Source organism: Harmonia axyridis, chromosome 7 (genome assembly GCF_914767665.1).
Source record: "Harmonia axyridis chromosome 7, icHarAxyr1.1, whole genome shotgun sequence".
NCBI lineage: Eukaryota > Metazoa > Arthropoda > Insecta > Coleoptera > Coccinellidae > Harmonia > Harmonia axyridis.
The window spans coordinates 23,229,364-23,250,779 of NC_059507.1; the positions used below are offsets into that span (position 1 = coordinate 23,229,364).

The window sequence follows — 21,416 nt, forward strand, 5'->3', positions numbered from 1 at the left end:
GGCTTCGAACTATAACGCAGTCATCAATTTAGAACAAAGCAAAGTACTCAATTTCAAATTTTTGTATGGGAAAGTCATTCACGAAAAATTGATATTTCCTTCGAACGAAGCTTTTTACTCACTCATAGGTAATATATAACATTGTGGTCTATTTACCTGAAAAAAAAAAAATAATTTTAGTTTTTGATTTCAAAGGGGGAGAAAATAATAAATAATTTTTTTTACATAATTTTCAAATTATAGAGAAAATTTTTCATAAAATTCATTTAAAATACGTCAAGGACCTTTGAAACCAGAATTTTGCTTCGGAATACAAATCTGAAGTAAAAACTCTATGGTCTGCCACACGATATAGAAACTAATAGAAAAGATACTGTCATGAAAATCAAGAAAAATAATATGCAAATTATACATGCATGAATGAAAAATTCGATTTTCCCCTTTTCAATATACCGGGTGATTCACCGCGTTTATGAAAAACAAATCATAATTTTGTACTGAAAATTTCCATTTTGGGGTTTGCGACAATGATCTTTCTCTCTGAAACATTTTAAGATCTCTACAATTTCCGATTGTACCGGAAACATACTACTACTTCCGTATTTCAAATGGCGCACCCAGTATTAAATTGCATCATTAGATAGCTTTTTTGATCACAATTTCAGTAATATGCCATACCTTGGCTAAAAACCCCACGGTTCATTAGTTGAATGTGATTCATATGAAAAAAATTGAGGCGACAGGAACACACATATTTTTGATTATTTCTGCAGAGAAATTTCTTTCGGAAAACATCTTTTTTATTTTCCATTTCCCAAATACGTAGTATTATAAGATTGTTTGCAGTTTGGATAAAAAATGAACAAGGTGTTTATAAGGAGATCCTGAACTTGGACAACACAAATTTATCAAAACTCCAGATTTTCAAATTAGATCCTACATTTTTTAGTATTTTGGTCGATTCTACGTACAAAAATAGTGGGATTTATTTAAGCAAACCCTTTACCTGAAATGACTACTTGAAGATTTATCAAGGAAAAACCTTAAATGAGGAAAACCGCAATTCCTAATTGTGTGGAGTAGTCTGTAACTTGAAAGAAATTAAATTTTACATTTAATACATAAATAATCAAAAGGCAAAAGCGAACCGAAAAAAGTTCCATTTGAAAAATCGAATTTGTTAGTATTTTTCATATAAACGTCAACACTGCAACGCTGAAAATATTTTAGATCGACCGAGCAGTGGTTCCTACTCAAGAAACCAAATTTTCAATAAAATCGTACCTTCCGTTCTCCGTCAAAGTCTAGGGTACTATCGACAGTGGATCATCCTGCACAGTGCATCCCATTTTGGGTGAGACAGCCAGGTTTCTCGCTTGTTATTTAAGATAGAGCCTTGGGGTTTTCACGTTCCTGTCCTACTTTTTCGTGAAACTCAAGTTGGTCTAATCAGATTGTGCATAACTGTTTCCGTTCAAAAGATAGAGGGTGATTTTGGAAATTGATACTTTTCGGACCACTTCTTTATCTCCGAAGTTATTAGAAATAATGCTGAGGTAAAAACTACTTCTGAATCAGAATTCTGCGTAGAATCCAGTGGCGTACTCATTTTTTTTTTCGGGGTATGGTTTAGAAGATTCAACACAAACTTATGTTTTTTTTAAATGGAACACTATGTGCATTATTACTTCGTTGAATTCGTTATTTTTTTCCCTTCAAAATGACACTATGTAGGTAGGATGTTCAGAAATGTTAAAAAAACACTAAAACATCAAATAATGATGATTTTTTGTTAATGGGCAATGGATTTTCCATAGAAAAGAAGAATCAATAATAATAACAATAATTTATAGCGATGACAGCTAGATCAGATTCGTTTTTTCCCTCCAATGCCTACTTGATAAAACAATGCTCCCAAATGCATAGTAGCCATAATAACAACAAGGATGTTTGTGTCATCAATGACCTACTATTTTTAAAAATCGAAAGTAATAATCCTCTTATTGAAACATAGAAAATTCATGGCCCATTTACAAAAAAATCATCATTATTTGACGTTTTATTGTTTTTTTAACATTTCTGAACATCCTACCTACATAGTATCATATATCATTTTGAAGGGAAAAAAATAACGAATTCAACGAAGTAATGATATATAGGGTGTTCCATTGAAAAAAATATAGGTTTGTGTTGAATCTTCAAAACCATACCCCGAAAAAAAATATTGAGTACGCCACTGGATTCTACGCAGAATTCTGATTCAGACGTAGTTTTCAGCTCAGCATTATTTCTTATAATTTCGGAGATAAAGAAGGGGTCCGAAAAGTATCAATTTCCAAAATCACCCTGTATCTTTTGAACGGAAAGAGTTATACAGAATCTGTTTAGACCAACTTGAGTTTCACGAAAAAGTAGGACTGGAACGTGAAAACCGCAAGGCTCTATCTTAAATAACAAGCGAGAAACCCGGCTGTCTCACCCAAAATGGGATGCACTGTACAAATCGAGACAGTATTCTACGTGCTACATTTGAATTCACCGAATATAAAAAAAAAGAAACCGCACGAAATTACGCGTAACATACTATTCAGCTAACGATATCACGGATATCCTATGTTTGTTACGGCATATTTCCCATAATTCGAGAGTGATTCGAGCAATTTAAATTGTACACACGAAACAGATGCCCTGGTATCTTTCCAAGTCATCAATTTGCTAGCCGTTTCCCAAGTCGAATCGTAATCGTTTTTCTATGAATACCCGAGAGATCAAAGCACAGAGATAGTTCTCTGCCGAAACTGCCACAGATACGCAGACTAATAGGGGTCGGAGTTCAGAGCATGCAAGAGAAACTGCTTTCAAGAAGAGGAAGTGCCCAAAGTTCGACATAACTACACTTTAAGGTTGGTATGTTGGTACAACTGTTCTCAACAGCTGACGTAAATCTCACGGCATTCGATTTGTTAGGTTAGGAATTGTAATGTTTTCTTTGGTTCAATTGAGGTTGTCGTCAACGAGTCTTTAATAATATAAAGGGTTTTCCAATAAGAGATTCCATTTTGAATTAAATTTTGCAAGTTCTTTCATCTCAGACTTCTGAGCATCTCGCCCACCTGATTAACTTATCGGTCTCTTCGGGTAAATTTCCTGGTGTCTTGAAAATCGCTAAGGTTATCCACTTACACAAGAAGAATGCTGTTGACGACTTTTCAAATTATCGTCCCATATCTCTTTCGAGCACTTTATCGAAAGTGCATAGAGAAATTGGTTTTCAATAGGATGCTGTATTATTTGAATAAGTTTGAATTAATTACTGAAAGCCAGCATGGCTTCCGACTCAACCGATCGACCAATGCTTGCTATTCACTTAGTTTCGTTTACGATTGCCTTGAGGGCACATCCTATGTTGCATAGCTCTTTTCCGATGAATCAAGATCATTCGACTGCCTAAAATTCTAGTTTATCTGGCTAAATTATACAGCCTCGGATTTAGGGGTGTTTTTCTCGGGTGTTTCAAGATTTTTTTGAGTAGTAGGTACTTCTATGTTCGTGTAGGCTAACAGGAATCTTCCAGATATCTAGTGGAATTGGGGGTTCCACAGGGTTCTGTGTTGTGGCCTATTTTATTCATTTTTTCGCCATTAGACGTCTCAAGCAAGTCCTAACGGAAGAATTCCTGATTTGCGTTTATTATTCCTTGGCCTACTCTCACCTGATCTACAAGTTGTTCTATGGGGAGGATTCTCCTCGACTCATAGTGCATTCATAGCACAGAAAAAAATAATACGAATCATTTACAACCTCTCACTAGTGGAGTCCTAGAGACCCTTCTTTATTTCCAACAGATTGGTAAGTTTTCCCTGCGTTTTCATACTAAAAATTTTGTTGTATATCAAAAAGAACTCGAGGTTACTGAGAAAATGCTCTTATTACTATGATTATAAGGCATAAAGATATTCGCTGTATTCCAAAACAACTAAATTTCAGCACTCGCCAACGTACTATGGCATCAGATTGTTCAATGATATTCCTGAGAGACTGAAAATTTTCAAGTACAGAAAATTCAAGAAAGATATTGAAGAATTTTGAGAAATCGTTTTGTAGTGTCAGCGAATACTTGAATTACTTTTTTATTTGAGGAATCTGAATTTTTTGTTATTAAAATTTTCTGTTTCAGTTACTAATTGGTTTTTTTGGTTTGTTAGTATCGTATTTTTTTACGTTTTCTATACAGTGTATTCTGTCTCAAAGAAAAAATGAAATATTATTTTTAATAGCAGCTATCTGGGCAGCTGTCAAATTTGAGAAAAGACTCTCCTTTCTTATGGGAAAATGCTTTTGATCTAACACTCAATAAGATGGCGCCACCAGTTCCATACCACTATTTTATTCTCTCGTAAGTACCAAGATTCAAAAGATGTGTATGAAAATTTCGAAACCTAGAAATATAAGAGTCTTGTATACCAAAAATTGTAATAATAAATTAATCATTACACAGTTTTTTTATACGTCAGTATAGGTATTCGAGAAAAACAACTCAAATACCTGATCACAAGTCACGAGGAAAAGTTTCGCTTTCCGTCTACCTTCACTCAACTGTTATAAATTCGTTCTGCATTTCTATAACAGTTCTTTGTTACAGTACAATTATTAACATTTTCTGGTCGTTGAAATAAAGAAATTCGACACCGTCTCATTACAAGAGAATGTTGACGAACGAATACCCACTGTGTGTATTATTCAACTGCGCTATATAACTGCCTCCTTCTCAATGAATTGATTGCTTCAAGACTGGTAAGTTGCAAAACATTTCGCTCAATTCGAAATTATCCAATTTGTGTCGAAATTACAGGAAATTTTCGTCAATAAGATACTTAGTTGTTCTGTGGAAACCTCAATTATTTCGTTTTGACCATCAAAGAAAGCTTTTTAAGTGACTGTTCAACTGGAGTCTTTTATGCTGACGAAATGTCATAATAGCGCATGATTACTTATGGTGACAAAACTCATTATGTTTTTTCAGTGACAAAATTTCGAAAAATATTCACATAAAATTGGATAAATTTACTTTTTCTGGTCTCTACCTACTTTCTCGAAACAAATTCAGACCATAAATTACGTTAATCCAGTATTCTGATCGAATGAACATTTTCGAACGGTTTTCAGTCCGGAAAATTTACTTTTCCGGGAATGGCCCTCAAAATTTATCCTTACTGGTTTTTGATATACGCACACTTTGGATAGTAGGTGAATTCACGCTGAAAATCAGCTCGCATCAAAAACATACATTCACATTCATTGAATATACAGGGTGATTCACCGCGATGGCCAATTAGGCGTATATGGAAAACTAATCATAATATTGTGCTGAAAATCTGCCTATTTAGTTTTGGATAATAATAATCTTTCTCCCTAAGATATTTTCAGATCTCTGCAACTTCCGGTTTTACTGGAACCATATTACTACTCACTCATTTCAAATGGCACACCCAGTATATTGTTGCATCATTATTATTATATACAGGGCGTTTCCAGATTAGAAGTGAACTTTGAAGGACGTGTAGGTATAACTAATTTGCTGTCGTTTGAGCCATATTTAGTGATAACCAAAAATCAACAGTTTACAAGATATTTGAGTTCTTGTGATTTTTAAAATATTTCTCACCTTACTTTATTTTCCGTCATTTTATTTTTCGTTGGCCCAATTTGATTATAATTTTGGATTATTTTCGTAGCCAGCAAGAATTCCGGATCTAACACCGTCAGAATAGATGCAATAGCGAGAAGATTGAGAGTAAATTTCAAGTGGAAAGTAACAGCTGAAGAAAAAAGAAAGATGGCACGTGCTTGAATAAGGAATGCTGGAGGTCATTTCAGACATAATCTATGAATACATTTTCTACTGAAATTATGAGTTTAATTGCAATAAAAACTATTTAATTAATTACTTTCCTTGGTTTGCTCCTTTCCGTTCTCAAATCGAAATCTGCTGAAACAAAACTTGTGCCTAAATTCTGACGAGAACTTTTTTAGGAAAAAAAAAGAATTTGACAAGTTTTTAAAATATTATTGTTATACCTAAGTTGTGAAATTTGAAAGTTGCAGGCAAATTTATATTAGAAATATCTTTCTTTTTTCTATATACAAACTTCAAATCATACTTATTATTATTCAATTTAACACAGCATAGTTTTGCTGCTTTTATAGATATCCTCTTCTGGTGGAAATAATCCAAAATTTAAATCAAACTTGGCAAACGTAGAAAAAATTGACGAAAAATGAAATAAGGTGAGAAATATTTTAAAGAACACAAGAACTTCAATATCTCGAAAACTGTTAATTTTAGGTTATCGATAATAATGGCTCAATTGACAGCAAATCAGTGATACTTACACCTCCTTGACGTTTCACGTCTAATTTGGTATATGTATATCATCGTTTTTGAGATATAGAAAAGAGTTGGTGTTTTCAAATGGGACGCCCTTTATATGACCTGATTACAATTATATAATAGACACAAAATCAATTGAATCTCAAAATTAATTGTGAAATTTATATATAGGGTGTCCTATCGAAAAAAAAAATGGAAAACTCAATATCTTTGAAACGGATGACATTTTCGAAAAACCGATAACTAAATTCTTTTCGACAAATCTGTGGCTGAAAAAACTACGTTGAAAAATATATGGTGTCCCATTTAGGAAACACCATTTTTACTCTATATTCCTGGAAGGGTAATTAATTTCTATGATCTGTTATGAGTATCATATAAATCAAAAAAATTACAGAGAAAAACGTTTTAGGATTTTTCGAAAAAAAACCAAAATCAAATTCAAGCGAAGAACCTGGTTATCATTGGTAAATACCAACAATAACCAACTGCATTCAAGCGCTTTTGGTCATTGTTGGTTATTATGTCATGACGTCATGAACTAGCCCTTCAAAGTCATCGATTTAATAACCGAATAAGGTTAAATTTGATCGAAATAAAGACTTGATTTATTGGAAATTAAATATTTCAAATAATTCGAATATAAATACAGCCTACACAATTTTCTGTTGATGGCAAGCTTCATTTAATTAAAAAGGAGCATTAATACAGATTTACGATGTTAAAATAAAAGTTGATTGTGTTTATTTTGATTACAGCACCCTGACCTACATTAACCAAAATGATGGATTATAACCACACTGTATTCAAGCGATTCAAGTTATTTATTCGTGGTCATTTCCAAAGGGCTATAACCAAGGGCAAGACCAGAGATAACCGCGGTCATTAGTGGTTATCCGCTTGAAATCGATTAAAGATATAGCGAAATATTTGAAACTACCATTTTTCTGTAACTTAAGGACGAATCAAGATATCTATGATGTGCTTTCTGACATCTTATTATTTCCAAAAAGAGATCGGGGGCCCTAGAAAATTTTTTCCTGAAGTCTTATAGTTTTCGAAATGCTTTCAGAGGTCATCGAATTTGGGACACCCTGTACTCTTCCTTGTTGTTAAATAAGCAAGTGGTAAACTTCAGCTTCGCTGTCGTGTTTTCATCGTTCTCGTTTCAATTTCTGAATAATCTAGTTGTCGTGAAAAATTGAACTTTATGCGATGAATAGAAGTTTTTGTGGTTTCAAGTATGACAAAAGTTTCATCGTCGCGTCGCGTCGTTTCGAATTCCCCGTAAACAATCTCGAAACAAAATTTCAATAATAAATTACTGAGACGAAGCCGAATAATAACTTTTCCAAGGGTTCAGTTTAGAGACTTATTTCACTTGATGCTGCCTTGAATTTATCCATGCAGTGTTTTCAAGAATGAAGGAAGAACATCTGGTTTCACTCGTAAATTTTACGATGCGATAGGGTACAAAATACAAAATCTTGTGTCAGGAAATACTACGTAAATAACTGGTTGAGTTGAAGTTCAGCTACATCTAGATTTACGTAGTACAAATGAACAGCACAAGAAATTTATTGTCTAACAATAAAATTAACATGCACTAAACACTGTATCGGACTTCGTCTTGGTAACTAATCACTTTATATTTTCATTCTATATGATGGTCTTATGAGGGTTTTTCTATAGACGGTAATTGAAGGGATTTGAAAAAAATTAGAATATCTTTTAGAGAACGGATCGATTTACAGGGAGGACATTGGAAAAAGATGCAAGAAGATACCCACAAGATGAACGCAATTTTCGTTAGTGTCCAGACTATAAAAAAAATAAATTATTTGATTTATTATTTACCCTGTTCACTTTTAATTGTGAAGTGGAATTTGATTTCAGGGTTAATAATTAATTTTTTATAATTTGAATTATTAATTTTTTATATATTTTACAGGCTTGAAAAAAGGCACTGCCCGAAACGTTGCCTCATATGACAATTCTATAAAACAATAAATATTAAGTATTAACCCTGAAATCAAATGCCACCTTACAAAAAAATAAATTGTACAATTAAAAGAAAAATGTCGATTTCGTCCGAAATAGACAAATACGAATGTAAAATGTTCTCCTTTACATAATTAGGTGTTGATATACAGCGTGTTCCCTAATGATTTACTAATATTCTTGTCGGTTTGAAGTTTCAAGCGTCAAAAGCTCCCGGCTTCTTCTTGTCAGTTCTTCTTGCAAATGTTCATTTTTGATGCAAGTGTATTCTATATTTGCAAAAAATGAAGAAATAAAGAGAGAAAATGTTTTTCTTTCACTTCTCATCGCTTAGGATATTTTCTACAAGGTGTTCCTAAATCGGAGGTGCAAAGTAAAGTGAGGGATTCCTTACATAATTCAAAGAAAAAAAAGTCCCCTAAACAAACATGGCCCACAAACACTTTGTTTTCAAGATACAAGGTGTTTCTTATAGTTCTACTTTTTTGTGATGATTATACCAGTTTATCGAATATTTATTAATTTTCGATACAGATCGAGTAAATGAGTACCAAAACTTAAAATTAATTCATTAATCAAGCTTACTAACTGGATCTTCATAATAAACGACAAAAATACAATAAAACAAAAAGTGTAGAACTGAATCAAAGTTTATTTTTACATTTTTCTGAAAAACCAATGGTCCACCAAAAAAAGTTCTGTTCGAAAAAGCGGGTAGTGTTCCAGAAAAAATATCTCCCAGTAGATTTGCAAAAAACGATCTTTGACACCTTATATCTCGAGAACAAAGCCTTTTTTTCTCAGAATGATCCGAACAATCTGTCATTTTCGTTTGTATCTCCAATTTAAGAACCTAAATTGAAGAGAAATGCCCTCTTCCAGAAGACGAGTTATTTTATTGCATCAAAATAAATTTCTTTTGACTCGTTCTCGTTGCATTGCTCACTTGAAATTTTCACGAAACAAGGAAACTAAACAATGCGGAAACAACGAACATCACAATTTGGAGAAATCCTTCGAAACGCTTCCACTGGATTCCGTCCAATTATTTATAAATAAACTGGTCGTGCAACGCGGAAGATGCTAGAGATGCTGCCTGTAGCTAAACGGACGGAGAACGTTCTTCTTATCTGCATAGAGATCGCACGACTTCTATCATTGGGACAGATCTGGGTCTGTGTGCGACCATTTTTTTTCGCGAGCTCGTTCCTGATGGGCGTGCATCTTTGAAACCGAAAGAGAAACACTCTGGCGTAATCTTCCTGGGGTGGAACGCTTTGGAACTTTAGTGATACAAGATCCAAAAAGAATCGTGATCTCGGTAGGAACCTGCTGCACCCATTGTATGTATGGTTTCCTCACAGGGTGCTTCATATCTTAAAAATATGCTAACTGACAAAGAACTGCAACATCCAGAAGGAGCTGTTTAAATTTCAAATTTTTTTTTGCAAAACATGAATAGTATAGTAAGGAATAAATGATAGAATTTGGAGAAAAAAATCGTAAAGAATCGTGAACAATTTATGTTACTTAAACATTGTAGTCATTTTTTGCAAGTTTCTCAAATTTCACAACAAACCAGCTGTTCGAGGAGATCCAAAGTCGATGTTAAGTTGTTGTTCAAATGCCTAGAGCACTTGTAAGCGGAATTTATCGCCAACTAAGTGAATTTGAAAGAGGTTGAATTATTGATCTACCGGAGGCGGGGTTGTCATTTCAAGAAATCGCTAACGAACAGAAATCCAACTACTGTTATAATATGTTGTCAATCGTGCTTTGATAATGCTCAAAATCGAAGAAGAGTAGGCACTGGACGTCGAAAAGGCACAAATGAAATTCAAGATCAACGTCTAAGACTTATGGCCATCAGAGACAGATTTGCGACAACTCGATCTTTGGCTGATGAGTGGTTAGGAAACAAGGCCATCTTGTAACTGTCCGAACGGTTTACCGCCGGATAAGATCTTTTGGACTGCAGCATTATCGATCCCATCTTGTGTTACCTCTGACGGTTGAGCATCGCCGGCAACGATTACAGTGGTGCAAAGAACGTCAAGATTGAAATGTGAAATGGTATCAGGTCGCCTTTTCTGGTGAGTCTCGATTTTCCTTGAGTGCACATGATGGCCGCAGAAGGATTAGAAGACGTCGGGGAGAAAGACGTGAACCTCAGTTTGGTGTTGAACGTCATCTACACCGGACAGTAGGCGTTATGGTTTGGGGTACTATTGCACATACAAGTAGGTCACCTTTAATCTTTATTCGAGCACTTCGTTACCTTCAAGAAATAGTGGAGCCCCCTCACCTCAACCGGCTCGAGAATTCAATATTTCAGCAAGATAATGCTCGACTTCCTTTTGCCAGAGTTAGTTTAAACTTTTTCGACGACCCATGTGAATTTTTTGCCATGGCCGCCCAGATTCTCCGATCTTTCGCCCATAGAGCATGTTTGGGACATCATGGCTAGAAGGCTTGGAAATTTACCCCAGTCACGTACTTTGGCGGCTCTGAGACAAAAAGTGTGGCTTGAGATAGTATCCCTCAATAAGAAATAGACCATCTTATTGCATCAATGCCGAGACGTGTTGGGCAGTGTATAGATAATCGCGGTGGACTTACACATTATTAACAAATTTATTAAAGGAAAAATTGTAAACCCTTTGTTTTTTCTCCAAATTTCAATCATTTACTCCTTGGTATACTATATCTATGTTTCACAAAAAAAAAAAAAATTTGAACAGCTCCTTCTAGGTGTTGCAGTTTCTTTGTCAGTTAGTATATTTCAGATCGATAGAGCAGTGGTTCCTACCCAATAAACCAAATTTTCGAGAAAATTGTAGCCTCTGTTCTCCATTAAAGTCCAGGGTACCATCGACCGTGGCACACCCTGTATACTCGTAGGAGCACATTGAAATTAAACATTATTTCGAAATCTAACAAATAAGTGCAGAGAAAAACATCAAAATTGAAACATAGAGCTACAACATGTTCTGGCAACCTCACACTTGAGAATATACAAAATTGTATTCCTCAACTTGATCGGTGAAATTTTGCGGACGCCGCCACTGGCCACCTACGTAATTGCAATTTCACGTCTGTGCCGGAACGCTCTCGACAACGTCCGGACTATTCGCAATTACGCAAGTGGGACGTTTTGAGCACGCCAATTCGTTGAAGAGGGTATTAGAGGTCTGAGTGATACCTACGATCACTTTATTGAGGATACTGTGACGAATTGCAGACGTAACATGCTTTGATGAGAGTAATTCGAGATGGATTACGGATGGTTCTTGTCAAGCGTTCCAGAGGGGTGTTTCTAGAAGAGTGGTGGATGATAAAACATATTCATCTTCTATGAATCTTATAGAGGATTTTCCTGAATTGGAGGTACAAACGAAAATTTTCTATAAACATGAGCCTGCCAACGCCTTGTTTTCGATAATACATCAGGCTGTTAAAATACTTTGAAACGATTATATCCACGAAATTTGTCGAAAAAAGTGGCCTACGCAAAAAGTACCACAGATAAACTATGACAAGTAGGTTGTTTCCTCAGAGTAATAAACGTAGAAAGTGGGAGCATATGCTATTTTCAGTAAGCAAATTTTGTCCCCAACATGAACTATCAAATTTGTCATGAAGCGCCCGGAAATGAAAACATATCAGTGATACAATTTTCCACTCAATTCGCGAGTTTTTCCACAAAGAACGCACTTCTTATGTCCCATAGTGAATCAAAGTTTCATATTTACTCAAAATATATTGAAATAAATACCTAAATTTAACAGAAATTCAGAAAACAAACTTCAAGAGCTCTAAACGACGTGAAACAACTGATGACACTAGGAGAGCAGAAGTTGTCAAACCTTGGATTTCAGCAGGTAGATACAGAAAATAATAAATATTCTGCTTATTATAAATTCGACAATTAGGAAAAATATCGGATTCCAAATATTCAAATTTGCATATTTAATCGGGAGACACTCAAATAAATATATTTCATTCAATATAATATACATTCATAACGATATAGTGAAATTATGGATTTGAAAATATATCACAAACCGACGTCATCTAACCATGTTGGGGACATAAAAATTGCGTATACTCCATCTATCTATGTTTATTACTCTACGGTTCTTTCGAAATCAAAATTTCATGGATACTTTGGGTATGATATAAAATTTGGGCATTTAATTTGAAAAACAGGGTGGTATCGTGTTCCACCACTTTCGTACCAGCGTATAGATTCAATAATAATTTAAGCTTAGACGCTGAGAATTGTAGATTCTGTCTACCGAACATAGAATTGGATCTAAAAAAGAAGGTAAAAACTGTAATTTTCATATGAATTTTTATTTTTATTTTGGGGTTGAGTAGAGTAGCTCAAGCTAGACTTCGCCCCTATATCATGTATTATTATATATATTTTTTTCAATAAAGGCAGTATTATTATTATTATTATAATTTATAGAGTTTTGACTAAGATGTCTGAAATACTGGTGTGTTCACTGATTAGATTTTGTTTAAGATAACTCTGGCGACTCGGCTCGACATGGTTCTCTTTTCCTTCTGCTTCCTAGAGGTGGCGCTATACGAAGATTTAACCAATCAACGGCATAATTTCGAAATTTTCATTTGTTTTGTCAAAAGTAGTTTATTTTCAAACGACATTGACAGAAAGACTACGTGAGCGCCACAGGAAAAAATGCAGGAATCAAGTGAAAAGGGAACAATACCATTAAAATCCAGGGAGGCTGATCCCTTCAAAAGTGGCCACTTTTATCTTAAGGGTTTTTAAGGGTAAGTGAGCATACCAGTGTTTTGGATATCTTAGTTTTGACATTCAGAAGACGCGTCAGAATTCAAGAGAAGTTCGAGATTTCAGTTACGTTAAATTTTTCGAGAATACAAATGTAATTTTGTTAGACCATTGGGATAATTAAATTTGCTCTTTATATTATTATATTTTCGAAACGGAAGTGAATTTCTGGCAGGTCAACTAAAGAGTGTCAATGTGAGGCGGAGCACAGCAGGAGTCGCTTTCGAATAAATAAAAACTTGCAAACAATACAAAGTTTCGCACTGAAAATTATCATTGCGTTCATAAAAACTTATTGTTTATTGTATTCTAATACAGTGGAGTCTATTTCTATTTACATTCATTGTTTTTTATTGACAACATATCAAGACGCTGTCTTGCAAGAAATTGAGCTTTCATTTGATTTAGAAATATGAAGAGGATTTGATCATCACAAATTTTATTACAAGGGACTGCCATTATAACATTAGTACTTCCAAACTAACTTACGTATTGTGAATTTTCAGTTTAAAACTCTGACTTATTGACTGATATTGATTTTGGATTCATTTCAGTAGACAAATGCAAAAAGGTGGGTCTGCTGGAAAAAATTCCGAACTTAATGAAACTTCTACAGGTTGTTTGAGGGTGCTGTGGAATGACTCTGTCAAGTTATCCAACACGAGGACCCTGTGCTAACTTGAGGAGATCCGAAGAACCTCAACATTTCCGGACTTTTATTAGTTTTTTGCTCATAACCTTTGAACTAAGTGGTTTTCGACCAAAATGTTCATGTTTAAAGTTGTAGAGCATTAAATTCTCTACAATTTTGTATTCACAAACTTTTTCGTAAATCTAATATCAATTGAGATACAGTCGATCAAAATTATAGCCCAGTAGACAAAGCAAAAAAAGTGAGGTATTCTGGAAAAAATTCCGAACTCAATGAAACTTCTACAGATTGTTCGGGGGTGTTGTGGGATGACTTTGTCGAGTTATCCAACACGAGAACTCTGTGCTAACTTGAGGAGGGCTGAAGAACCCCAACATTTTCGGAATTTTTTCGGTTATGTACAATCATTATTTTCAATTAATTATTGGTTATTATTCATTGATTTTACCCAGTTGATCTGATTATTAAGGTCCAAAATAATAATGGGTTGATAGGAATTTACAGATGATAACATGCCACGATAACATTGAAATATCTACTCTTCACATAAACATAGGCTTTTAGTCAAAGCTACCTCCTCCTCCACCTCCCTATGTGTCAATATGTCGATATTGATGGGAAATTACTACAATTACCATAGATCAGCTGTTAATTGATAGTTAGAGGGTCAAGACCTTTGTTTTATTCTGATTTTTGACATTTTGAGAAAATTCTTTTAATTTTGATTGGCTGCACCTCCGTTGATATAAGGTTTAGAAAAAAGGTTTTGAAACAAAAATTATAGAGAATTCAATTATCTACATCTTTGAAACTGAACATTTTGGTCGAAAACTGGTTAAGTTAAAAGTTATAAGCAAAAAACCGAAAAAAGGTGTTAGGGTTCTTCGGCCCTCCTCAAGTTGGCACAGGGTCCTTGTATTGCATAACTTGACAGAGTCTTTCCACAACACCCCCTAACAAACTGTAGTAGTTTCATTAAGTTCGGAATTTTTTCCATGTAAAATGTATACAGGATGGCCACTTTTTCAATGGGATTGTATTGGTAACTTAGAGTTAGAAGGTCGGTCAAATGGAGAAAAAGTTGCATGCATAGAAGCATTATCAAGCAGTTCAAACCAATCGAGCTTATCAGGGCTGGTTATTGAGATATCATAAGAAAAGTAAATTCTGTCATTTTGATTTTTATTTTTTTTCCACTGTATTTCAAATATTATCAAAAAATGTTACAGGAATTTTTTATTCGACAGTAAATTATCCTCAATTTTACGTAATCAGATTTCGTATCCAACGTTTCGTACTCTCTGGGCCACCCTCAACCTCATTTTTTTCAATACGGACCTGCATATTTTACGACATTTTTCGAAATAACTTTTAACGCTGAATTCAACGATATATCATACAATTTCATTCAAAGTTGATTTTCTGGTGATTTTGACCCTCATCCAAATTTAATAAATAAATAAATAAATAAATAAACTTTATTCATCCATTAAGACAGTACAGTATAGGACAAGTCGAATATAAATTATTCAAAGAAAAGCAACAAAATAGAAAGAGAAGAAATAGCAAATAATTAAATAATAATTAGTGATTACAAGTCCACAACACCAATTCGGAATCACTCATATATTCAGAAACTGAATAGTAACCCTTGCTAAATAGCAAACTTTTTATCGTATTTTTGAAACGGATATGTTTCAGATTTTTAATATTTGTGGGTAGATGATTGTATATTCGTATACTCTGGAATAAAGGTGAATGTTCAAACCTGGTTGTCCTATGTGACGACACAACGAGAACATCTCCACCCCTCGTTGGATATCGATGGCAACTAGATAGTTTTATGAACGATTTTTCATTGGATTTTACGTGAAGAACGCACTTATATATATATATAAACATGCGACTGTCATGATTTTATTTGTTTTGAAATGAGGCCGACAGGAATGTTGGGGAGGTATTCTGAAGATACATCTAATAATTCTTTTCTGACATACAAATACTCTATCCAAATCAGATGCACTACCCCATATGAAAATATTGTATGACATATGTGGGTAAGCAAGACAGTAGTATATGTCCTGGAGTGACTGGAGAGGAAATAAATTTTTTATCTTGTTCAAGGCGTAGTAGGCACTATTTAATTTTTTACAAACCATTTCAATGTGTTCAGTCCAACGTAAATTTTTGTCAATCTGAATTCCAAGAAATTTAGTGTATTCTGTTGAAGTTATTGATAAATTATCGTGATTTAAAACAATTCGATTAGGATTAGTACCAATATTTTTGAGGCAAAAATGAATGCACACTGTTTTTTCAATATTTACTACCAAACCGTTGCTGCGACACCAGTCAACAAACATTCTAAGCACCGCCGAAATACCACCTATAAGCTCCTCAAAGCTCTGAGCTGCAATCAAGAAAGATGAGTCATCCGCAAATAGTGCAACCAAAAGTGCAATGATATGTTCAGGTAAATCATTGATGAATAAAATAAATAATAGAGGTCCGAGGACAGAGCCCTGCGGAACCCCCATATCCAGTATGCAAGACTTCGAGTCAGCACAGTCGACCCTCACCGACATTTTGCGCTCCGTTATATAACTCTTCAGCCACTCAAGGAATATACCTCTAAATCCCAGATTATAAAATTTGCTCAGCATAAAATCAAATCTCAATGAATCGAACGCTTTTGACAAATCAAAAAATATACCAGCCACATAATGCCCATCATCTAACTTTTCGTAAACCGTCTGCACAAATGAATAAGCTGCAGTCTCGGTTGAATGACCTGGCCTGAAGCCGTGTTGTGAACTTGTAATTACGTTGAACTTATTCAAAAAGGCAAGCATTCTGTCTAAAACTAATCTTTCGAATACCTTTGAAAAACAACTCAGAAGGGATATAGGGCGATAATTTGCAATAAATATCAAGAGGATCTCCCTTTTTATGAATAGGCACAACTATGCTCCTTTTCAAAATTGCCGGAAATCTGCCAGTAGAAACCGAGAGATTGACCAGGTAGGCGAAGTGCTCAGAAATAGAGTCACTAATAAATTTCATAGTTCTTGACGATATACAATCAATGCCTGTACTTTTTTTGTTTTTCAACATTTTGATAACATCACCTACTTCATATTTTGTAACAGGATAAAAAAAGAAATTTGAACATAGCATTTTTGAAGCTGTACATGATACCGATAAATTATTCCGAAAATATTCTGAGAGAATCTTAGAAGTTACTGTCGAAAAATATTCACCAAATGAATCCGCTACAATAGCAGGGTTTGTACATAAATTTCCATTCAGAAGCAGATTTATTCTTTTATGATTTTTATTCGTTTTACCGATTTCCTTATTCACTAGGTTCCAAGTTGTTTTATTTTTTTGAAAAGAATTATTCATCATGTTAACGTAATATTTTTTTTTACTGGTTTCCAGTAATTGATTGTAATCTGCCTTAGCAGTTCTATACATTTTCAAGGATTCCACTGATCTGATATTAGAATGCAGCCAATATATATCTTTTAAATGAAGGCTAGCCTGTTTTATCTCTCGCGATAACCAAGGCTTAGAATCCTTTTTAGTGAAAAACCTCTTGAGAGGACAGCATTCGGTAAATGCTTCTTTAATGATGTTGACAAATGTGTCAAAGCAGAAATCTATATCAGAATTGACATAAACATCTTCAAAGCTTGTGTTTTTAATTAGAACATTAAGTTCTTCTAAATTTTTTTGAGTAACCTGTCTAACATAGCGTATTTTATCCACAGAATCGCAAGAACTAATACTTTTCATTGAGTAGTAATAATCAAGGGAAACCAAGGGATCAGCAAGATGAGCTTCAAAAATTCTAGTTTTACATGATTTTAGATCTACATCTGTCAAAATATAATCTAGCAAGGAAATTGATGTTTTACCAGAAATATCAGTAAATATTCTTGTTGGTTCGAATGATGTGATATTCAAATTAAAGCATTGTAGAAAGTCACTGAATCGAGATTTCGGTCTTGAGTCCATGTTGTTGAAATCTACATTCATATCTCCACATAAAAATAGAGAGTTGGTTTGATCTGTACACTTTTGCACCACGCTGGTGAGTTTATCAAGAAATAAGTTGAAGTCACCCACGGGTGATCTGTAGACACTAATTACACCCACTTTCAAGTCTTCACCCGATATTTTCACCGCACAGACCTCACAATTTAGTTCTTCTGAGAGCTGAGAAACATCAATGTTCGTGGCCGTAGTGTGTTCTTTACGTAAATGGCAGTTCCTCCATTTTTATGCGAGGTACGACAATAATATGAGACTAGCTTATAATCAGAAAGCCTCATAAGTTCTATATTTTCTTTCACACTCCAATGTTCGGCAATGCTAACTATGTCCGGTTTCTCTTCAATTAAGAGGACTTCCAGATTATTGATCTTATTTGAAATACATTGAATATTTATTTGAAATATTTTCAATCTTTTTGAAGACGTGATAATTTTAGGATTCACTTGGAGTTCTGATTGGGTACTTTTTGCCGGAAAAAATGACGGACATTTGCATGTTTAGGCCAATTGGAGGGTGAGACGGCTTTAGAGTACTCACTTGCTGGAATCATGACCTTAAAAGAGGAATAACTCTCGGGAAATCTTGATTTCAAAGGTTCACACATTACATTTCCCGAAAAATTCTGCCTTAGAAAAGACACCAAATCTTCAGCAGTCGTATCCGGTCGTAGATTTGTAACATGGAAGGGTCTCAATCTTTCTATTCCCTGAACATTGGTAGATCCTGCGTAATCACCAGTTACCAAAGTACGGTTGGGTTTTCGTTTTAACTTTTTGTAGGGTACTTGGGTCCATTCCGACATCTCATTTTTCTCTTGATCGTGTTCAGTAGTTTTATAATTAGTCGGATTTACAGAATTCAACTTGTTTACTTCCTGAGGGAGTGTTTGACTTCCATTTGTATCTTTATTTTCAGTTACTTTTTCAGCATATGAAACGTTTACTGTTTGTTTCCCTATAGATTTATCTTTCATATCATTCTTCTGTGTGCTGCGAATATGGGAATCTCCGCTTTTTTGTTGAACATTGGGTTCTCCTTGTTTATTTGTTCCATGTGTTGATACAGAATTTGTATTACTCATTGATTGATTATTCATCAATAAACTTATTTGATCCTGTAGAGATCGAATTGCAATTGCCTGATTTGCGATCACAAGATCTTTCTGGATTAGAAGTTCACTCTTGAATTTATTTTCCACTTGTAGTGAGGTAACTAATTCTTTATCCCTGGAATTTGTGTGAACGTAGTTATCACTGACTTCCGGATTAACTTCATTACTTTTCGAGGATTTTTCACGAAATTTTTCAGCGAAAGATATCAACGCTTCATTCGTAATGTATTCCGGTAATTCACCGTTGATTATGAAATCAATTAATTCGTTCTTGCGAATTTTATTCAGTTCGTTATAAACACCGTCTGCACTTTCCGACATCTTGACAAAGACTGATGGTGTGTATGTAAGAAAAAACAAGGCTATTAACGATATCAATGTTCTGACCAATATTCAATCGAACCCAAAAAAAAAATCGAGAACTGTGGCCAGTGAATGGAATTTTTCAAAAACTGCTGTTAATAAAATAGTCAAGAGACGCGAATACAATAATTTTAAATTTGAATACCAAGCCTTGCAAAAATTATATCGTAATGATCTCAAAATAGAGTTCGATTCTGTAATTTGTTTCAACGGAACAAATGACAAATACAACAATAGTGATACCTCGCGAGAAAATTGAGAATGTTTTGGAAGGTATTCAAGGAGACGAAACAAGCAAATGTATAAGAAGTATGGGTTCCAGAACCGTTAAGTGCATTTTACAAAATGGTGGACATTTCGATCACTTACTTCATTAATTTTCATTAACTTTCGAATAATCATTTGATATTTCTTTCATTAAATGATACTTCCGTTTGATTATTATGAATTGAAATATTTAAATGATTATTATAAAAGAAGAACCAAGAAACCAGTATACTGGTTTCTTACTTTGATTCCAATATATTCCATTTAGTTCAAGATGGGTAAGTTGATTTTCTTATCGAAATTTATTGCATAATGTATGTTGTTAATTAAACTAAGTGAGGGTAATACAGATCCGACCCAAAGAAAATTGGATAAGGGTCAAAATCACCTGAAAATCTACTTTGAATGACATTGTATGATATATCGTTGAATTCAGCGTTAAAAGTTATTTCGGAAAATGTCATAAAATATGCAGGTCCGTATTGAAAAAAATGAGGTTGAGGGTGGCCCAGAGAGTACGAAACGTTGGATACGAAATCTGATTACGTAAAATTGAGGATAATTTACTGTCGAATAAAAAATTCCTGTGAAATTTTTTGATGATATTTGAAATGAAGTGGGAAAAAAAGAAAAATCAAAATGACATAATTTACTTTTCTTATATGATATCTCGAAAACCGGCCCTGATAATCTCGATTTGTTTGAACTGCTTGATAATGCTTCTATGCATGCAACTTTTTCTCCATTTGACCGACCTTCTAACTCTAAGTTACCAATACAATCCCATTGAACAGTTGGCCACCTTGTATATCTACTGGACTGATTTGGAAATCGTAGAACTTCAGGTCAAAATTTTGATTTTCACCATCTTGATCAACATCGAACAACTTAAATATAGAAATAACTAAATAGGAAAACTGTAGGAAACTATACGAACCGTCCATTTCAAGAGTGAAAGTGTCCGACGCACACAAAAAACACACCGTATAGTTATGCATAAGTGACGATCAATGAGTGGAAGATTGCACACGGCAGAATTTTCCGACAGAGCGACGATCCAAAATGCCAGAATCGTTTCTCGCATTGAGCCAGTGATTCATACCGCGATACGCAACGATTAACGGCCTCCACGCTTCCCTGATTTGATGGTTATCGACTTGTCCGTTTTCAGGTCGAAAATTTCTACGCGAGGAAAAAAATTTGTTCATTGTATCAAAGAATGGCAATCATCAACTGGATTTAATTAATACAATGAACATTTTCGTCAATATACAAAAATTTCTTTCATTGACGTTTACCTCTTTTCATTGATATTTAAAAAACACAATTTTTCCTCTATATCTCTGAAAGGGTAATTCATTTCTATGATCTGTTATGAGAATCATAAAAAAACCATAAAAATGGCTGAAAAATCGTTTTAGAATTATTCGAATATTTATTTAAAGCGAAATATTTGAAACTGTAATTTTTCAAAAACGTCCAGTAACTTGAGAACGAATTAAGATATCTATGATCTACTTTCTGTTATCTTATTATTTCGAAAGAAGAGATCGGTTCTTCGAAGACTTTTTTCTCTGAATCTCATAGTTCTTGAGATGCTTTCAGCGAGTATCGAATTTGGGACACTCTGTACAACCGATTGAATAATGAATCGAACATTTTAATAATGAACATTCAGTTAGTTTAATGGAAGTTGTTCCATGATACAATAAAAAAAATAAAAGTTAATTGAGTCTAATTCATGAAAGTA

At 34.2% G+C, this 21,416-nt stretch overlaps 1 protein-coding gene across 2 annotated transcripts in view; it reads right to left on the minus strand.

Annotated features, from left to right (window-relative positions):
* LOC123684810 (titin) overlaps positions 1-21,416 on the minus strand; it is a 147,166-nt gene that overhangs the window by 89,171 nt on the left and 36,579 nt on the right. The gene's annotated exons all lie outside the window — the stretch shown is intronic.